The 12,340-nt window shown below is 35.4% G+C and overlaps 1 long non-coding RNA gene across 14 annotated transcripts; it reads left to right on the top strand.

The window, feature by feature from the left end:
• Window positions 1–2,341: 2,341 nt before the first annotated feature.
• On the top strand, window positions 2,342–7,319 carry LOC110929282. Of its 14 annotated transcripts, XR_004889844.1 has the most exons (9): window positions 2,342–2,979; window positions 3,135–3,185; window positions 3,323–3,780; window positions 3,908–5,143; window positions 5,257–5,453; window positions 5,611–5,687; window positions 5,792–5,843; window positions 6,588–6,899; window positions 7,011–7,319. It is a non-coding gene; the product is annotated as an uncharacterized LOC110929282 (long non-coding RNA). The 14 variants fall into 14 exon arrangements; XR_004889832.1 differs by having other exon boundaries at window positions 2,342–2,857; window positions 2,948–2,979; window positions 3,908–5,687; window positions 7,006–7,319; XR_004889842.1 differs by having other exon boundaries at window positions 3,908–4,068; window positions 4,631–5,687; window positions 7,006–7,319.
• Window positions 7,320–12,340: the final 5,021 nt, after the last annotated feature.

Raw genomic sequence — 12,340 nt, 5'->3', positions numbered from 1 at the left:
CGATTCCGGACAGGATGGGGTCGGGGGTCGTGACATTAAGCTAGTTGGTTTTTCAGATAGTGATTTTGCAGGGTGCCTTACAACAAGAAAGTCAACCAGAAGAGGATGCCAATACTTAGGAAATGCATTAATCTCTTGGCAAAGCAAAAAAAAAAAAAAGCAAACTGTTGTATCCAACTCACATGCTGAAGCAGGATACATTGCAACAACTAGCTGTACTGTACAAATCCTCTGGTTACAAAATTAACTACTGGACTATGGTATCACTGCTCTTAAAACACCTATCAAAATGCATACTGAAGTTGCACAGAACATAATAAAAAATCTTGTCCAACATTCAAGAACCAAACACGTTGATATCATACATCACTTTGTAAGAGATTGTTATGAAAAATGTCTGGTTTCAATACATCATGTGTCCTCTGCAAATGAAGTTGCAAATGTTTTCACAAAACCACTTGACAAATCTAATTTTTTTAGACTTATTTGTTTATGAATGAATTACATATATATGTATATATATATATATATATATATAAAATCACTTTTAAAATCTTCTTTTATTTACCCAAATTTTCAAAAAAAAAATTAAACTTCTGGGTACAAACCAAATGTTTTGAAAAAAAGAAAATAAACTTCTGGATTTATGCCAGTAGTATTCTCAAACTCTTCAAAACAATTGGTTTTCAATCCAGCAATTGTATCTCTAAGGCATACAGGTATAACCTCTATCCTTTCAAACTTGTCTTTCAATCTGAACCCACTACTCCTGTCTATCCCAAGGAAAATTGCCTTCCTAAGGTAACCCAAGAATAAATCTCTATAAACATGTTTGACACGTTACACTCATTTCATCCGCCCACTCACCTTCAAATAAAAAGACAGTGATACACATACTCGCTCATACAGGGGCGGACCCACTCCACCGGGTGGGTGGGCGGGCACACACCTTGAAAAAAAAAATAGTGTTATGTTTAACCGAAAATCCTGACCGCACCCCTTAAATTTTTTCAATCGCACCCCTTAAAATTTTAGGCAAAGAGTATTTGAGCTAAAAGAAGAAAAAAAGTGTTGTTCATCAGAACAATTTGCCACGAGTTGCAGGTTGCAGCAAGGTTGGAGAAGATGAATTGATGATAAGGGGTAATTTGGTAACTAGACATCATAAGTTTTTTTTAACTTAATTAATGCTTTCAGTTTTACTTTTACAAAAGAAGCCCCTCTACTTTCTAAAATAATTTAAAACCTCTATAATGTTAATCAATGTCCAGATTAAACACCACTTTGTTTGTACTTGTTAACTAATTGGATATAGGTTGAAGATCGTTATTTTTTTAGTTTTATTGTATGTTGTTTTCTTGTCAACGGTGCACTCTTGGTGTGTAATGTGCTCTGTAACTTGCACAGTATTGGTGAAACAAAGAGTTTGGTTTGGCTTTCAAAAAAACTAACCGGATGCATTCATTTTTAACTTAAATAACCGTTAAAATATAATAAACAAAAACAATAGTGGCATGATTAAATATAATAACTATTTAATTTTTTTATTAATCAAGTTTAAAATAAGGTAAAACTAAACATATTCTTCAAACCTATGAAACTAAATATTTGTGACTATATGGATTGTGTCCTGGTCCATCCTCTAAGCGCGTCAACTTAACAGATTGCCACCAATACTTAAAGCAAAGCCGAATACATAATTTCGACTACTTGAACACATATACATCATTTATTCACTTAAACCAGAAGCAATTATAGATGTTATAACAAAATATCGTAAGAAAATATCTCAAGAATGCTGTTCAATCAAAAAGCAAAGTTTAAGGTTGATTTATATTTTGTGTTTTTATTTTGTTTTTTTAGAAAATAACTCCTTAATTTTAATTTTATTTACTTCGCTCTGGTTGTTTATAAGGTGATGTGTTAGGGATAGTCTTTTCTCATCATTGTTTAACAAAAAGACTATGCGTTTCGAATTATGATTGCCGTATTTTTATAATGTATGTGAAATTTAATTTAGTTTGATTCCTTTTTTATATAACCCGACCCGATCCATATTGGATCGAAACTTTTTTAATATTTAGCATAGACAATCGACCTTGAAAATTTTCCACCTCCATGAAAAAGATTTCTGGTCCGCCACTCCACTCAAACAAAAGACATGTCAAATATGAAGTTACTAGAATGGGCTCAATGACCTTTAAAAAAAAACTAGAATGGGCTCAATGGTGTTCTTTTGGGTTTGAAAATCTAAGTTGTAATTATATATATATATATATATATATATATATATATATATATATATATATATTAAACCCATTAAGTCTAACCAACTCTCAAATCATTCTTAGCCAATTATGTCCGTTTAAATTCCCTTAACCGCTATTGTAGCAGTTCTCAGCGGTTTCAATGGCTGGCGGTTAAGTCCACATTTTCCTGTCCATCTTCCCCACAAATAACTGCTATGGTAGCATTTCTTAGCAGTTTTGTTGCATGTTAATAATTCCCCCTTTCCGGACCAGTTACAACTTACAAGCAGTTATGGTGCCCTTTTTACCACCCACCTCGCTGGTAACCTCCATCCAATATAAACTCCCCACATCTCACTTTTTGTGGATGTGTTGATGAAGAATAAAGGAGAGAGAGGGAGAGAAGGAACTCCGGCGACACCATCACCGCCCCATCTGCTCTATGCCCTGTGCTTCTACCGCCTTTTCTCTCACAGTGAAATTGGGAGAAGAACAAGAGTATGATCGGAAGATTATGAGGTGCACACAACCATATGACAGATTTATAGGGTTTCTAAACAAGAACAAGAGGAATGACCGGAACATCAAAAATCGATCATCATGAATGTGTATGTACCAGTACATCGTTTTCTTATCTTTTCTCAATATTTTCTTCTCAAAATGCATTAATTCTTCACTTTTCTATTTGGCACCTAAAGTGACTTGCAACCAGAATATAAACCGCAGAAAGGTATGCATTTTGATTGATTTCAAGATATTTGTTAATTTGATTGATTTCAAGATGGGTTTGTTTGGTGTATTAATGTATGCACACCAAGTGTTTGATAAAAAGTCTATTTGTTAATCTGATTGATTTGAAAAAATATTGTTGTTTCTTTGACCCAGGTTATACCATAGCGTTTGTTTCAAACTCTCAATTTCTGGGGCATATGTCTGGTACGTGTTTAAAGTTTGTGTTATCGTTATATTACTTTCTGTTAATTACAAGAATCAGAAAGCAATTCTTCAACATTTTCATTATGGTTTGTTTCTCTTTAAATGATTTTTTAACCGTTGTGATTTGACTTTTTTAGGTTGCAAATTTGAAAGACCTATTAGCCGAAAGAGGGGCATGTGGGGTGTTTATCGCTTATTTGGACAACAAGGGGTCTGACCAAACAGTTCAAGATGCACTTACAGCTCTTGGATGTAGGGAACATATGGGTGGGTGGGGGCCTGATAATGGTTCGGGTGATAGGTCGGGTGTGATGACTTCAATTCTATGGGAATTTTTCAATAACTGGGCTGGAAAGGAAACCACCGCAGTTATGGAAGGAGAGTAAAATGTTTCATGCTGTTCGCCATTTTTTACGGCCTGGGGCAAAAAAGTTTGGATTAAAACCACCATAGGAAAAGTTTGAATTTGTAAAATCATCAACTATTACTTTTTTTTCTAATAAAAGAAGCTTCTTAAAGCAACCAGAGGAAAACTGCCAATAATTGCTGGTTGGATTTGAATCTCATCTCATCTAATCTTCGTTCAGAACTTCAGGTAAATAAGCTGCATGCTTAATTAAAGGATTTGATATTTCAATTTTGGGATGTGCAATTATTCGTTTGTTAACCGTGTCTTAGTTATTCTTTTAATTTGTTGCGTTTTCCCTTTTGTCTGGGTTTAGTTTTCGGTTTTCGACGAGCAAGCACCACCCCGTTAGGAATCCTAAAGTTTCCTTGATACTGATACTCGATCAGTAGGAGAAAAAGGTAAATCCGTGTCAGCTCGCTCATTCCGATAATCAAAAGCCTCCCGGAGTTCAATCGCTACACCCACGCCCTCAAGGTCTGTGTACTGTTACTTCCTCAAGTTCATATTCTGGTGATGTACATTATTTTTTTTCGAATATTGAAATTTATAGATTATTGCCACATTGAAGCTTTGTGATTGTCATGGTTGAATATGTATGGGGCATATATAATAGTAAGTTATTTAAAAATGATATTTATGGCATGCGACCTATTGGTAGCAACAATGAAAGCTGTATAATGTATTTTGATCTATTACCTTACGGCTTAAACTCTTACCTTTCTTAATAGGAGGCATTGAGAGTTTGTCTTTCGGTTTGAAAACAGGGCAAAGTTTATCTAATACCAAATGTGATTTTTGATTCATGTTTATTTTGTCTAAAAGGACTCTAACTGTGTGACAGATAACATTTTGTCCATCGGCCTCAAATCAATAGATAAGTGGTTGATTCTACTTTTAGAGTGTAATTTATGCTTCTGTAGCTTTATTTGATAGTGTGTTCCCAGCTGTGCCATTTCTTTCTTAAGATATGTGTAGATTACTTGAGAAATATGTCCGACGAAGTGGCGATGAGGTGTTTGTTTGTAGGACCTTAAAGATTGATGTCAACCGAGTGACAAAACAGAATTGAAAGTGATAAATGCTTAGAGGCGTGCGGTCTTGCCAGTATTGTTCTCGCAATCTCATCTGATTCCCTTCCCGGCTCCCCGTTCATACAGAATCTATGCTCGACTTAGTGTTAGAATGGTTGTCCCAACATTTTTTATCTCTACTTCAGTCTCACTGCTGGTGAAGGTAATGACAAATTTTGACTTTATTAACATATGTTTGACTCTACTTAACCTTCATATCTATTATATGAAAAACTGTATATTTTCCGAGCCTATGTAAAACACAAGGAGATAGTAAAAGAGAGGGATGAGTGAAATCAGGAGCTTGCTCTACATAGCACTTGAACCCACAGTCTCTGCAAAACTTATGGTTAATGGTTCCCCGGTCGAGGCTCCATCTCCCACTGGCTCCTATTAGTTACTAAATCTTCTAGAAGGGGAGGTTGGCAGCAGTTAGGCACTCTCTCATCTAGCTCTTTTTTCTCCGGACAAGTTATGTAGTTACGTGGTTTCATCCCCCCACTCTCCTCATTACTCCACCCGACCTTCAATGAATTTTGCAATCGGTGAATCGATATCTGATCGCTGATTGAAGATTTTTTTTTAACTCCAGCAAAGAAAAAGTTAAACCAAACGGTTCAACATCCAAGTTTTCATGTCCGATTGAAGTTATGAAGAGGGCAAAACCCCAATTGATTGAAATTTTGGGGCTGCATCTAAAGGAATTTGTTTCTTTTCTTCGTCTTCACCTGTCCAACTTTCTTCGTCGTCATATAATCTGATCCTCCCTCTTCTCTCTCCTTTCTTCAGGTATGTTTTGCTTTTCGTTGTTTCAAAGGTTTTTTTCTCATAGATTGATATGTTTAGCTTATGTATTCATCGTAGTTATTGGCAAGTTTTTATTGATCCATTTTGTGTTTATGGTTTTGCATCTCTGTTTTTAATTTTTGAGTTAAGTGAATCCCAGGTAAGAAGATAGAGCTTCGAACATCTGAGAAGGGGCAGGACGAAATGCACGTCAAATTTAAATCCGGTCAAGCTGAGGTACTATCAAATTTATCATATTGCATAAAACTGCAACTTTTGAAATAAAAATAGTTGCAATTTTGATGGGAATTACTTACAGATCATTGGCATGGTTTGTGCAGGGGCAGGAGCAGGAGCAAATGCACTGACTGCATTTAAATCTGATGAAGCTAGGTACTATCAGATTGCATATTATAAGTTTTGTGTCTGATTCTTTTCTAAGTGTCTTTATTACACTTGAAATCTTAATTTTTTGTTTAGGGTGTAAGGGGCACTCCCCTAAGAGGGGAGTCCCCTCTCTTACGCATAACCAATCCTCGTGTGCCACGTCAACTCCCCTCTTAAACTCCCCTAACACCCTAAATTGATGGCGGCACTCCCCTCTTAGGTGACTTGGTTTTTTATTAAAAAAAAAAGGAAATTTCTCATTGGTCCAACCCTTCCCTCTCTCCTCCCTCTCTCCTCCCTCTCTTCGGTGAATCCCCACCGATTTTGGTCCCCTATGTTGGTCACCGATTGATTGGCGGCACCACCACTCTTCGGTGGAGGAGGTCCCCGCATGGGGTCACCGACTACGCCCCGATCACCCTTAATTTCAAATAGACAGTGCTAGTGTGGAGATCTTATCATATGGGCCCAACTTTAGTCCCTATAAATCGCATTTTCACCGTAAACTCAGTTAATTGGTTTATGAAGCATGAAATTAATTGATAAAATCTTGTAAAAAGGATGTCAGTTTCTGCTTCTTCATGTGCTTTTAGAATCTATTTAATCAATATTAATTAAATTTCATCAAAAATATATTTATAGTCGCTCTACCTCAAGTTAAAACTTTTGCCACAATGATTTGAATTTCATGTTAAAGTATTTAAAAACTATATGCATGTAACACCCTGAGTATTCGGGTCAACAATTTAGGTGTAATACCCCAGACTTTCAAAGATAAGCGACCCCTGATTTGACTATTCAGTGTGCGAATTGGAATCCGGGATCAAAGATGGAAAATTTGGATTTTGAGGGTCATAACGGACCGTCACTATTGATATAACGACTTTTATGAGATTTTGAGTGGCCGCGTACCATGTGGAAAAGGCTTGGTAACGGACCGTTACCAAAACCATAATGGTCCGTTACGGAATGGCTAAGGGCATAGCCAGGAGGTGACACGTGTCTGGATGACTAATCATCGGTAACGTACCATCACTGTCACGGTCCATTTCGTGTCCACAGGTAACTAACTCTAACTCAACTCGTGATGATGTGGCTTTGTGTTTATTAATCTATTTTATCAATGCTTTTGCTGAAAGTATATCAATAGTTTGCTATTTTAAAATAGTGCAGATATTAGTCCACAAGACTCCACCCTTTTGTATGATGTCGTGGAAGTCCGGTATGCCACACCATACTCAAGAAGATGCGGAAACTCAATATCATTGTTACATAGTAACTCGCCAGGGATTGAAATATAAATGCTCACTTTCTTTAATAATAAAATTAACATTACTTGGTTAGAATCACACGGTGATGTGTGATTCTTAGTCGTAGTCAACTAGCATACAATGACATTGATTAGAATATTTGGCTATATTGAATAAGTCTAATGAACCTAGAACAATGTACTTAATATATTACTTGAATTTTTTGTTGTTATTTTAGATGAAAAGCCGTCGCAAGGGGTTGATGTTATAGGTTCAACATTTGTATTTTTTAAAGTTTCATATAATTTTTAAGCTAGAGATCGAGGCAAGAAGTTCATAGCAAGCTTGAGAAAGTGGACAGTTAACCATCAACCTGAAATAAGTATTCATGTAAAGACTTCTGTATAAACTTCGAAGAAATTTTTACAATTTAAGCTTCCGAGTAAAATAACTTCAGTAGCATACATGTAGAAAGCAATTGTGTTGTCATTATAAATAACTAGAAAGTGAGGAATCAATGCATCTCTTATTTGTATTTATAGTTTAGTTCTATTACCTAAATAAGTCACTGGTGTATTTCATTTGATATTAGTTTCTCAAAAAATAATGTTTTTGTTTGGAATGCAAAGAAAAAAATAATTATATCATTATAACAAACATGTTTACATGAAAATTTAGGTCACGAGATAGCGTTACATAACCACAGGGTTAAAATTGGTTAAAATTTCCAAGCCACCTCCTGGACCAAGAATGCCAGACGATACACGTGGATTCACAATCAGACATGGACGGCTCATGACTATTGACGCTTAGAACCCTACCTGCCTTTATGCAAGTTTTTTTATGCACCAAGTATGCTATCAAACTCTGGATTATGGTCTTAAAAATGTGTAGTTTATCTGCAAAAGTTTTAATAGCGAATTGTGTGTATAGCTAGGTTTTTCTTTACAATATGTCTTTAATGGAAAGATATAATAAGTTTTAACTGTTTTGCTTAATTTGTAGGCATATAACAGTTGTTTTATATGGTAAATGTGCATGTCACCAAGAGAAATTTTTTTGGCACTATATGTATAATTTTGTGTCATCATGACGTTAAAGTACCCGACCACTAGGCAGATATTAAACTAGTTGATCTTTGGTGTATGCCTTGTTGGGGTTTATTCTTTGGTTTCTATCTCCTTGCTAGATCCTTTTGTTGATTTATAAAATTATTCTCGGTTTTCAAAAAAAAAATCTATATAAAATTATTCTCGCTTTTCAAAAAAAATCTATCACGGTAACAAGGGTGATAAATTAAAATCATGAATAGGACGTAACACAACAAACTCGTTTAATGCTGCATGCATGCATTGTACAACCATTTCAAAGTTGTAGCAAATATTATTAGTTGTTTGTTTTGACAATTTTAATGAACCGATATTGAGTAGCTATAATCATGGGAAGCTTTTTTAAAGAGCCGGAGGGGGCGGCCAAATCTTCGAACTTTTTGCTCGGTGGTGGAGAGTATGTAGTTTTCGTATAGAAATTTTTGGGTATATAATTTTTCGACCCCCAATTTTATAGAAATTTTTAGGTTCGGTAACCTCCGCCCACACGGTCAAAAATCTCAAGCTTCGCTACGGGCTATAATACACCAAACACAAATCACCCTAACCTAAATAAATGAATTACATAAACACTAAATAATTTCAAACTTAAACTTTATCTTGATCTCCATCTCTTGATTATTGGCTCTTAAACTTTCGAATATTTTTTATCTTCCTTCAGAAACGAATAGATATACTTTTTACAGAGAAAGAAGTTATCTATCAAGATGTATATCAAATGGGTTCGTTAATCCTTATAGACTGCATTGGCCATCGTCTATATATATTCTAAAGTTTAGTTATATGTTCTATTTTAAAACCAAAATTTATGGTTGTTTTAAATGAGGTCATTTACATATATCCCCCTCCTAAGATCATTTATTACATATATACCTAACCCATAAAATCAATTACATATTTCCCCCTTTTAAACCATACATATTACATATTTACCCATTTTATTAAAATCACTCCTATTGAATTACTATTTTACCCTTAATGAACTTATTAAATGATTATTACATTTTTCCCCTTTCTAATACCATTACTTACATATTTTATGATTTAATGTGTAATATAATTGTTTACAAATAAGATATTAACCTAATGATATGAATTCATTTTTTATAAGCCCTGCCTATTTTTTTATAAGCTTCAGCCTCTGTTATGTGAAAATTGAAAGTTTTGCTTATATATAATACGTCATAGCTCTTAAGCATTATTTTTTTTAAAGAAAACAATCATGCGACCATGGTTTAAAAATTTACTTTTGCTGTAAAACAGTTTTTTCAATATTATTTTGAATGTTTAAAACATGACAATTAGATGTCTGAAATAGCAGTACACAAAAAAAAATGGAAATTTAGCTCCTGCTTCAAAACAATTAAAATGTTGATGATCGAACTAAGATTTAGGCTAACGAAAAATTGATTACGACTTGAAAAAAACAAACGTATATTGTATAACAATATGTTTTTTTATATAAGATATTTTAGATAATCAATATTTTAACGTAAATTGTTAGTGTAATTAACTAAAATTTAAATGTATAATGGGTCGGTTGTAAAAAATATGTAAACTTAAACTTAACCAGTAACTAGATATGTAAAAAGGTCACTTGTTTTATAAAATGGGTATGACCGTTTTTTTTTCAAAGAAATATTTTAAAGATTTTATCACAACATATAGAGTATTTACTAGATTGATTTTGAAGTTAAGAGATAAGAAATTAAGAAAAAGGGTAAAAGGGTAATTTCATAAAGAAAGGAGGAAATATGTAATTGATTTTAAAGATTGGGCAAATATGTAGTAAGGGCTTTTAATAAAGGGATATGTCACACCCCCAAAATTACCACCTAGGGAGTGTCACTGCTAGGCGTGTGACGACTAGCAATGAGCCACCAATTACATTGAATCACAAGTTTGAAATAAAACTTCATTATTTAAAGATACTGAAATCCCAACTTAAATTATTCAAAAACCATAAGTTTAGCGGAAGCATTAATGTATCGTAATATAAATGTTATCCAATCAATCATAGTAAATAAATGTCTAATAATAAATTCATCAAGCAACCATGACCACCCGCGCCCTCCAGCCAGCAAGTTCCTGCTTTCCAAGTACCTAAGGACCTGCGAGCATGTAACACGTGTATCAGACAAAGCTGGCGAGTTCACAGTTTTAGAAAACGTTTGATTACCCGTTGTATATAAAATAGTTCAATACCCAATGCAAGTAATATTGTTAATATCTCATTTCCAAACACGGACGGCTCCTGAAATACATGACTGCCCTTCCCACGTACTCCTATCTAGTACTGGGCCAGACTGGGTCATTAGTTCACCTCCGTCCTCTACAGGCACGGGGTGAGGGTGCCAAACCTAAGTAGCGCTACTAACTAATACCCGATGAGGGACTTACAAAAGATGATAGGTGAGAATATTAACCAATATACCCGTTTTTACCCAAAGACTTATCCCCCTATGGGATACCCACTGACTGTCCCCAACCACTGGGACACATGCTCGAATGTAGTGAACTCACCTTTGGGTTGCTCGGTAAGCCTAGATATTCGTGCACCTTCACAGTAAATCACCCAAGACCTATTATGGTCACTGAATTTAATTAGTCTCATGGGCACAAGATCTCGTATTCAACGTACCCATCCCACATATTGCATATAACCACATCACACAACGTTATGCACAATAAATATTCAAGTCACAACCCAATAAACATTCAAGTCACAGATCATTACACAGTCGACTAACCACATTTAACAGTTTGCTACATGATCCCCATGTTTAATATCCATGTTCAACGTCCATTACTGATTTAGTGATTATGGAGCATATGGCCCTTCAGGCCCATTAGTGATTTAAATGATCCAATAGATGTTTAACATTCATTTTCCATACTTGGGTTTGTACAGCCCATTAGGCTTCGGTCAAAAGAACATACCCATTCTAATCCATTTCTAGCCTACCCTCTCCCATTTATCCCGAACCGCACCCCCGGCCCACAACCTTAATCCAGACCACGGCCGGCCCATTACAGTTTCCTTTCAACATTGTGCGGCCCAATTCGTTTGGTTTGGTAACAGTAGGGATCCCCACCTGTTAGGGTATCCCCGATTTGGTTTACCCATTCCCCTTTGAAACCTTTAATTATTATTTATTATCAGCCGATGTTACCCGTATTTCCTCGTGAATTCTATGCTCATACTAATCCCAACCGGTCCACAGCCCATTCGATAATGTCAAAACACCATGATTTCTACCTTAGCCATTAACATAGATAATCATATACTCAATATAATTTGACAGTCTACATCTCATGCTAACACATAGTTTTCATCACACAAGTAGTTGGAATTTACGGATCTGAACATGGATCAATGCATGTACTAAAATCAATCTACCACTTAACCCTAACATCATTCTCACTAGTTTCTTTGTAAAAACAGTATCATTCATAAACACACTATTTTACGTTGCGACCTGTGCGTAACCTTTAACAACATGTAACCCTAATATATTAATCATGCTATATCCGTGTATTATTGATTTATTTGAACACCATCACTTTACGGTTAATTGCTCTATGTTACCACAGTAATCGCACACAAGAATAATTTAAGAATGACATCCTAAACACTACGCATGCAAGACAAAAGGTTCTGTTTCAACACATAAAAGATGTTATACTGACCGAATGATGGACCAGATAATTAATGCTTGGCTGCACACGATTGGGAATGATAGACCAATAGGATGATACTGCCGATGGACTGGAATGTCCACTGCCGTTACACGCTTTGGAGGATCTAGGGTTTGGTGGTGATGAAATTTACAACAAGTTAAGTCAATATTTGTAGAGAGAATAAGCTTGTATTCGGCCCAGGGATTTAGCACAGTTTGGGCTCTAATCGGCCCAACATGAATCTCGTTTATATGGACTAGTCCGGCCTAAGCATCGGCATTGTGGGTTCGTTTGGTTTACGGCCCAAGTCCTAAACTCCATGATTCATGCTAAGGCTTGGGTTAATTATATGTAGTTGTTCCGGGTTGGGCTTCAGGCTCAGTTATAAGCGGGATTGACATGTATACACAAGCAGTAAACAGATAATACATACGGGCATACATGTTAAGATTTGTGTAAAATG

The sequence above is a fragment of the Helianthus annuus genome, chromosome 3, assembly GCF_002127325.2.
Source record: "Helianthus annuus cultivar XRQ/B chromosome 3, HanXRQr2.0-SUNRISE, whole genome shotgun sequence".
In the NCBI taxonomy this organism is placed as follows: domain Eukaryota; kingdom Viridiplantae; phylum Streptophyta; class Magnoliopsida; order Asterales; family Asteraceae; genus Helianthus; species Helianthus annuus.
The sequence above is the reverse complement of the archived record's forward strand: the minus strand, read 5'-3'. Positions and strand labels throughout refer to the sequence as shown.